Source organism: Schistocerca piceifrons, chromosome 3 (genome assembly GCF_021461385.2).
Source record: "Schistocerca piceifrons isolate TAMUIC-IGC-003096 chromosome 3, iqSchPice1.1, whole genome shotgun sequence".
Taxonomy (NCBI): domain Eukaryota; kingdom Metazoa; phylum Arthropoda; class Insecta; order Orthoptera; family Acrididae; genus Schistocerca; species Schistocerca piceifrons.
Window position 1 is genome coordinate 789,275,909 of NC_060140.1, and position 9,156 is coordinate 789,285,064.

The following is a 9,156-nucleotide window of genomic DNA, read 5'->3' on the forward strand; positions in this document are numbered from 1 at the left end:
ACTCAATGTTACATCAGTATGTGTATGTGGCAATGTATTGACGTGTATGCGGTAATTAGTGATACACGGTATTCTGGTGTTGTTTTCTCTTTCCTCAAAAGACAGCCACTCTACATTTACGTTTAACTGGTATCATTTATGGAGCTTTTCATCGGTGCTTGGAGGAATACAAACAAGTTCAAAACTGAAATACACTGTATTAACGTTCCACAATATCAGTTTTACATATTTCCTTGTGAACTGGCTCTTTGGCTTTCTACGACAACTTGATAGGTATTACTGTGAATTGACAGGTATTATTAATTCTGTAGAAGTTACTTTCCGGCAATTTTTGTGGTAAATTAAATGGAGCTCAGAACGGCTCTGAGCACGATGGGACATCAGTCCCCTAGAACTTAGAACTACTTATACCTAACTAACCTAAGGACATCACACACATCCATGCCCGAGGCAGGATTCGAACCTGCGACCGTAGCGGTCGCGTGGTTCCAGACTGAAACGCCTAGAGCCGCTCGGCCACAGCGGCCGGCCCATGGAGCTCAAGCATATAGGGTTAGACTGACTGAACATTAAAGAGGTTGGTGACTTAAAGAGAAAGATTCCACATTTACGGAGCACGTTCTGAGTGAAAGTCACACGTATGATATTAAATGTGACGTCGACAATTGATCAGATAATAGAAAAAGAATTGACATTACTTCAAATTCCGGCTAGCGATAAACACCAATCCTGAGTTAATCCTTAATGATCAATTACAGTTCCACTATTCACCCTTGCTGACTTTGCAGCAGATAGCTAACAGCATCTTATCTTCTCACCATAAGGTAATGTACTTGTTCTGAATAGTATAGCTGTTCCTCATTGTGCACAATGCATTGCCTCCTTCTTCCCTCCTGCCACCCATTCTCTTGTTTGTTCATCACGTTCACCAGCGATTTGGTCCATATACCCTTGTAGTAATCTGTAGCATCCCTCACTTGGCGAACTGTTTTAACCTGATATTCTTACACTTTGATCTTTGAATATAATCTACATTTTATTTATTCGTGCCTTCTCTGAGTATATTTCTATACGCTTATCAACATGGTTAATGACAGCTTATCTATGTGTGTACAGCTTATTGACCCCAATCAACATTTGTGTAGCTTGTTTAGTACAATATATTTACTTCAGTTATCAGTGTGTTTCCGATTTTTACTCATATCTTTAGTGTTGAAACATTCAATATACGATTACAGAAAGTTTCTTGTTTTGTATTGTAAAGTTCTTTAAGAAATGTTTATTGTGTTATCCAGATTTACTGTGTAATATATTGTTGAGCAAATGGTGAACTTTATCAGTTTTACTGTAATCCAAAGAAAAAATAACCACTTAATCTGGAAAACCAGTATGTAATGCATATAATGAAATCAATGCGTCTGAACTTTACTCAGTCTCGTGAGCAACGAGTTCTATGGCCCTATGCAATAAACTGATAAAATTCCCTATGCAAATAAAGATTGAAGTACAATTTCTTAGCTCTTGTGTTGCAACGGATGTAATCTTGGCATTCTGTTGTCTCCACATTAGGCAAATAAAATATTCAATCTATGTTCAGTGAAGCGCAATGCCGACTGTAAAATAGCTTCATACAAATAATGTCAGTAGATTAGTTGATAAATGAATAACCTTGCACTTTTTCAGTGACAATTTTGGATATTGGCTCAGCGCTGTGCAGCGCTGCCCGCATTGAAATTGTTACAAACGTTAATACTTTTCTGATTCTGGCACATTATTATTTTTCTGACACTGATTGAAAAATCATTTCTTTTAAAAAATACTCATTGGATTTAAACAAACACGACATGGAAGAGGATGAGGTACTGATAACGGGATACGCTAAGACCGAATACATCAGTTCGAAAATTGTTATCAAAATAAAGTTTTTCTTCACAGAATCTGATATGAAACATTTTACGTTAACTTCAAAATCAGTGAACTTTTTCCACTGTTCTACAATTCTCGCTTACTGAGGTAGTTAACAATACTTGGATAGTTACATGACAAAGTCTAACATCGTTTAACAAAATAGATTCCAAAATTTGACTTGTCGGTATCAGAATTAGAAAACACACAAAGCTACAAATAGGGCAAACCTAATCACCCTGTACGTTAAATCTAATAGCAAATACTTGGTTCCTACATTCAAGGCTCAGTACTGTAAAATTAGCAAAAGCCACATTGCGTTGCTGCATACTTAAAACTAAAAATGGAAAAATTCATTACCTTCCAAAACTGTATTATGCTTTGGCTAACAGCTAAATTCTCACAGCTAGCCACTAGCTTTGGTCTTACATCGTACGTTTGACAGAGTGCAACGGCAACTGCAACTGCGCTCCGCGCGCCCCTACTTGCAATCGATTCTGCCACTCAGGCAACATCTTTGGTTCAGTGGTGTCAAAGGCACAATCTCTTCTACACTCCTGGAAATTGAAATAAGAACACCGTGAATTCATTGTCCCAGGAAGGGGAAACTTTATTGACACATTCCTGGGGTCAGATACATCACATGATCACACTGACAGAACCACAGGCACATAGACACAGGCAACAGAGCATGCACAATGTCGGCACTAGTACAGTGTATATCCACCTTTCGCAGCAATGCAGGCTGCTATTCTCGCATGGAGACGATCGTAGAGATGCTGGATGTAGTCCTGTGGAACGGCTTGCCATGCCATTTCCACCTGGCGCCTCAGTTGGACCAGCGTTCGTGCTGGACGTAAAGACCGCGTGAGACGACGCTTCATCCAGTCCCAAACATGCTCAATGGGGGACAGATCCGGAGATCTTGCTGGCCAGGGTAGTTGACTTACACCTTCTAGAGCACGTTGGGTGGCACGGGATACATGCGGACGTGCATTGTCCTGTTGGAACAGCAAGTTCCCTTGCCGGTCTAGGAATGGTAGAACGATGGGTTCGATGACGGTTTGGATGTACCGTGCACTATTCAGTGTCCCCTCGACGATCACCAGTGGTGTACGGCCAGTGTAGGAGATCGCTCCCCACACCATGATGCCGGGTGTTGGCCCTGTGTGCCTCGGTCGTATGCAGCCCTGATTGTGGCGCTCACCTGCACGGCGCCAAACACGCATACGACCATCATTGGCACCAAGGCAGAAGCGACTCTCATCGCTGAAGACGACACGTCTCCATTCGTCCCTCCATTCACGCCTGTCGCGACACCACTGGAGGCGGGCTGCACGATGTTGGGGCGTGAGCGGAAGACGGCCTAACGGTGTGCGGGACCGTAGCCCAGCTTCATGGAGACGGTTGCGAATGGTCCTCGCCGATACCCCAGGAGCAACAGTGTCCCTAATTTGCTGGGAAGTGGCGGTGCGGTCCCCTACGGCACTGCGTAGGATCCTACGGTCTTGGCGTGCATCCGTGTGTCGCTGCGGTCCGGTCCCAGGTCGACGGGCACGTGCACCTTCCGCCGACCACTGGCGACAACATCGATGTACTGTGGAGACCTCACGCCCCACGTGTTGAGCAATTCGGCGGTACGTCCACCCGGCCTCCCGCATGCCCACTATACGCCCTCGCTCAAAGTCCGTCAACTGCACATATGGTTCACGTCCACGCTGTCGCGGCATGCTACCAGTGATAAAGACTGCGATGGAGCTCCGTATGCCATGGCAAACTGGCTGACACTGACGGCGGCGGTGCACAAATGCTGCGCAGCTAGCGCCATTCGACGGCCAACACCGCGGTTCCTGGTGTGTCCGCTGTGCCGTGCGTGTGATCATTGCTTGTACAGCCCTCTCGCAGTGTCCGGAGCAAGTATGGTGGGTCTGACACACCGGTGTCAATGTGTTGTTTTTTCCATTTCCAGGAGTGTATATGTGATAACCATTTCACGTCATTTTCCACGAAACGTATTAGAAAATCGGGTTCCACGTACAAGTGGACCATTCGCAGTATCCATATAAAACTGAAGCAATGCAGTTTGTGTTGTTTTCATATATATTACTTGTTTCGAGACCGTGAAGGTACACGCAAGGCATTCTGCCTCACTTGAGAATTTTTCTGCTTTTCCACGATTCATTTTTTCTTCATCAAGTCTGTCTCTATCGTCAGTCCACGTTTTCCTAGTCTCTTTGCGACTTCATTTTCTGGCCTAACATCCCGACTGTATGTCTTGTAGATTTGTGCTTTTTCTCCGTCAGGTCTGAATGGTGTGGCCCATGGTATTGTTGACATGACCCCTTGTATGCATGCGAGAATTATGTTGGTGAGTCTTGTTGGCAGTAGTCTGCTGGTGTGTCCATAGAACTTCAATCCTCTTTTTCTGACATCTGATGCTAAGTTTAACATATTCTCTATGTTTTTCCTAGGGTGTAATATGCATTTCTCTTTTGTCAGCTATGGCCCGAGAAGTTTTCTTATGATTCTACGTTCTTCCTGCAGTATGCTTTCCATGTAGCTTTCCGTATGGAGTGTTAGTGTCTCACTTGCATGCAGTACTTTAGGCTCGAATAGTGTATTGAAGTGTCTGATCTTTGTTTGAACAGACATGCATTATGTGTCTTGTGTTCAACCGTAAGCTCTCTTCAATTTATGTAGTCGTACCTTCTTATATATATATATATATATATATATATATATATATATATATATATATATATATATATATATATATCGTAAAATATTCACATACCCACATATCCTCCCTGGGAAGTAACAATTTATCGATGTAGACAGAAGCAGTCTCTGAGGTTTTGTGGAGTTTCTTTTCAACTTTAAGTCATCTGATGATGGCATAGAGAACGAAAATGCGGTTCCCAACGAAATGTAAATATTACGAAACATTAATACCGAGTATTTTCGTTTTTAATTTAAGTGGTAGATCTACAGAAATCTAGGTGTTACCAGCTTCAAGTTCAGGTAAACTAATGTAACTGAGGAAGCAGCAGCTTTTTCCTAAGTTGATTGGTTGGTTGTTTCGTTGATTGATTTGGAGGAGGGGACCAAACAGCGAGGTCATCGGTCCCATCTGATCAGCGGAGGATGGGGAAGAAGTCGGCCGTGCCCTTTCAAAGGAACCATCCCGTCGTTTGCCTTTCTTTCTAATGAGTAAATTTATCTGATTTAAGTATGAGTAGCTCTAAGCTGTGTTGTAGTAGTTTACTGTTAATACTGACAACACACTAAGTTTATATGACTTTCTTATCTTTTGGTAATATGTATCTTGTGCCACATGTCTGAAGGTTCTTCTTGATGGTGTCTGCCGAAGACAGTGAATGCCAACTACTGAAACGTAGGAAGTGTATCAAAGCCGTAGAAATAATTGTGCAGGATTACTGTAAAACTGTGTCCGCCTCTGTAACTCCGTAGTCAGCATATCTGGGTACTAAATGGAGGACCCGGGTTCGAGTCCCGCTACTGCAGGGAGCAACGGAAAAAATTGCATTCGGCCTCGAGATGCATCCGAGGAGCTACTTTAGTGATGAGTAGCGGTCCCAATGTCAAGAAAGCCGAATAACAGCCGGGAGAGTGGTGTACTGAGCCCACAACCTTCCATATCCGCATCCAACGACGCCATTGGCAGAGGATGACATGACGGTCAGTCTGTCTCGATTGGCCCACGTTGGTCAGAACGCGGAGCTTTGCTTCGCTTGCTTGCTCCCTAAAACTAACCCTCAAAAACTGCAACCGTGGTGTCCTGTGATAAGGATGCAACAGGATATCAGAAGATCGGCTGAGGCATTCTGCTTCTTGAAAGCCGACGCATACACATCAAAATCTCAATGATACACGGAAACGTTTTATCGTCACATTGTTGTCGAAGTGATTGGAGACGGGGCACAGACCTGGAATTGGGAAAGAAGGGATGCAGCTGAGCCCTTCCCAGATAATAAATCCCGACATTTGTATTAAGAGATTTAAGAAACCATGAAAAACGTAAATCTGGGCGGTCAGACTGGACAGTGTATGACGGACATCTTGAATTCGTGTTCCGTGTCTTACCAGAGCAGTACGCTCGGTTCTACCTCGTATGAGGGCATTCAATACGCAATGCAACACATTGTTTTCCTTGAAGCAGCTTGCTTCTAGTCAAGATTCCAATACACCACGTTATTCCACGGTGTTTTTGCTACAAATTTCTATTTTTGTTTTTTCAACGCGACGGCCAAACGCCATCTTACTTTGAGGGCCTGTGTGCCCTCGTGGTATTACTCTACGGCTCGACGTCGGAGCCAATATCTTGCTGAGTCAATAAGGTCCACTGTGTCCACGTATTACTACCCACCGAGTGCATCCCCTACTCAGCCAAAAAGATGGAAATCGTAAACTGCGAGAACTGAAGTGCAGGGTGAACTTCAGTGAGGTCCTCTCGGATTCACAGGCTTGTGTGTAGTCATGGAGAAGAAGAAGTTCGTTTGTATTTTTGTGCCGACGAATACGCTGAAGTCATTTCTTCAATATCCTGAGGGTAGCACAATACACCTCAGTTGATCATTGCACCATCAGTGAGAACATGGAACAGAATGACTTTCAGAGTCTCAGAAGACCGTCGCCATGACATCACCGGTTGAAAGTGAAGTTTTGAACTTTCTTTGTAGAAGATGTGGTGTCGTGCCATTTCATGGATTGTGATTTTGTTTCCTGTTATAAACAGCTCCATACAGGTGGTCCTTCGTAGCTCTTTGTGGTCTTCTGTTAGGCGGCGAGGAATCCACACGGGCACACACTTTTGAGGAGTGTGTCAACACTACCAACAGAGACGTCCACTTGTGCAGCGAGGGGTTTCATTGTCATCAGTCAATCATCTCGAATGAGTGTGTCCGCACGTTCCGCCATTGCGGGAGTCACAGCTGTGTGTGGTCAGTCGCCACACGGGAGGTCGGACGGGTGTTCGCGATGATGACAGACTCCTCGCCCTACGACTCACTGCGCTTTTGTTCGCTACCAGGTCTCCGTAGACACTCAGCAAGCGGCCTACAAATATCTGCAATGCTCTGGTTTTCCGAGAAACTGAATTGCAACTCTCTGCTTGGAACGCATCGCTGTTACGTCAGTTATTTCCGATATCTATCCCAACTTCATGAAACTATAGGGGCGGAAGGGGGAATTCTTGACGATGTCCCACAAATAATTCCGAATTATTCCAACCGAAACAGATCGCTAAAAATAAATGTGTTACATTACTTATTGAACGTCGCACGGTTTTCATTCTTCAGCACATATGAACTGCAAGAGATATATATATATATATATATATATATATATATATATATATATATATATATATATATATATTCGTGTAGACATGAGTATGTGAATTAAGACATTTAAAGACCATATGAAGTAGGAAGAGATAAATAATGGCAAACTGTATCTACATACTTAGCTAAAAAGAGCACCAACGGTAATGCATATCCACCACTCCGTCTACAGGCCACAAGTGGCCCATCGGGACCATCCGACCGCCGTGTCATCCTCAGTTGAGGATGCGGATAGGAGGGGCGTTGGGTCAGCACACCGCTCTCCCGGTCGTATTGACGCTATTCTTGACCGAAGCCGCTACTATTCGGTCGAGTAGCTCCTCAACTGGCATCACGAGGCTGACTGCACCCTGAAAATTGGCAACAGCTCATGGCGGCCTGGATGGTCACCCATCCAAGTGCCGACCACGCCCGACAGCGCTTAACTTCGGTGATCTCACGGGAACCGGTGTATCCACCGCGGCAAGGCCGTTGCCAACAGTAATGCATATGCTGTGGGCAAAATATAACGCTAAATATTTTTAGTCTGACATGGAACTGACCCTTGTCGATGAACAAGAGAACTGTTCATCATAGAAAATAGTGAAAACCATTATTTCTGAGCATCAGTTGGCTGCTGACACATGTCCGTGCGTGCGCGTTCCCTGTATTCTCTGTCTTGGGTGCTTGGCAGTGTCATTACGTTTGTGTGTGAAACAGGAGTAGGCTTCAAATGGTTCAAATGGCTCTGAGCACTATGGGTTTCGCATCTGAGGTCATCAGTCTCTTAGAACTTAGAACTACTAAAACCTAACTAACCTAAGGACATCACACACATCCATTCCCAAGGCAGGATTCGAACCTGCGACCGTAGAGGTCGCGTGATTCCAGACGGAAGCACCTAGAACCGCTCGGCCACTACGGCCGGCAGAAGTAGGCGTTTTTAGTGTCAGCTGAATATAATACAAAATCGCTCATCTGTGTCATAACGTTTGTGTGTGTAAGAGGAATAGACCTGTTTAGTGACAGCTGAATACGATAGAAAATGGTGCTCTTTGTAAAATAGTGCGTGTTCATTGAGGTTATATGAGTTATATGAAGCTCAGTTCGTCGAAAACGTGTGCATAACTATTCGCGCTGTAGTTTAAGACTGGAAGTGGTTTTGACAAAACATCCAGCAAAGTTTGAAATGCCGAACGTATTGGCAAAATGGCGCAGAACTGGCATTGTTGCGAATAGAAACCATAACTATCCGAAAAGAGTTCGAACACCAGAAGACATTACTCCAGTAAAGATAAGCTTCCAACAAAGTCCGAAGAAATCTCAACGCCGTTTCTCTGTGAAGGAGGGAATTGAGATATTGTAGTTTCGAAACAGAATAAAAAAATTCCTTCTCCTGTATTCTTACAGGTTTATTGCTACCCGTCCATACGAACTCTCGCATGTTAACATCTACCTGTGGTTTCTGGGTGAAGAGTAATCAGGACTTTTTGATACAAAGTTTTCATTTCTTCGGATGAGGGCGGGTTCAACCTGTCAGGGAACGTGAACTCACGAAAAATGCGCCATTTTGCATCAGAAAATCCCCATCATAGCTTTGAATAATACTGGGTGTCTGGCGTGCGCATCATAACACGATTCTTTCAACAATCTGTCAGTGCTAAATGGTATGTCCGTAAACTGTTTAATACATATGTGGATCAACTGACGATAGATGAAGTACTACATGGACATTTTCAGTGTCGCAGAGGCGGTACAGTCTCCTGGGAATCTATCGCATAACCTTCTCCTTGTGACTGTTATCTGTAGGGAAAGCTGAAGGGTTACATGCATTCGAATAATCTCGTCATATACTGGAAGAACTGCAGCAGAACATTGGAAATGTTATTGTTACTATCACTTAGGTAGA

The 9,156-nt window shown here is 44.0% G+C and overlaps 1 pseudogene; it reads right to left on the minus strand.

Moving 5' to 3' along the window:
* Nucleotides 1-7,626: 7,626 nt before the first annotated feature.
* On the minus strand, nt 7,627-7,744 carry LOC124790799 (annotated as a pseudogene).
* Nucleotides 7,745-9,156: the final 1,412 nt, after the last annotated feature.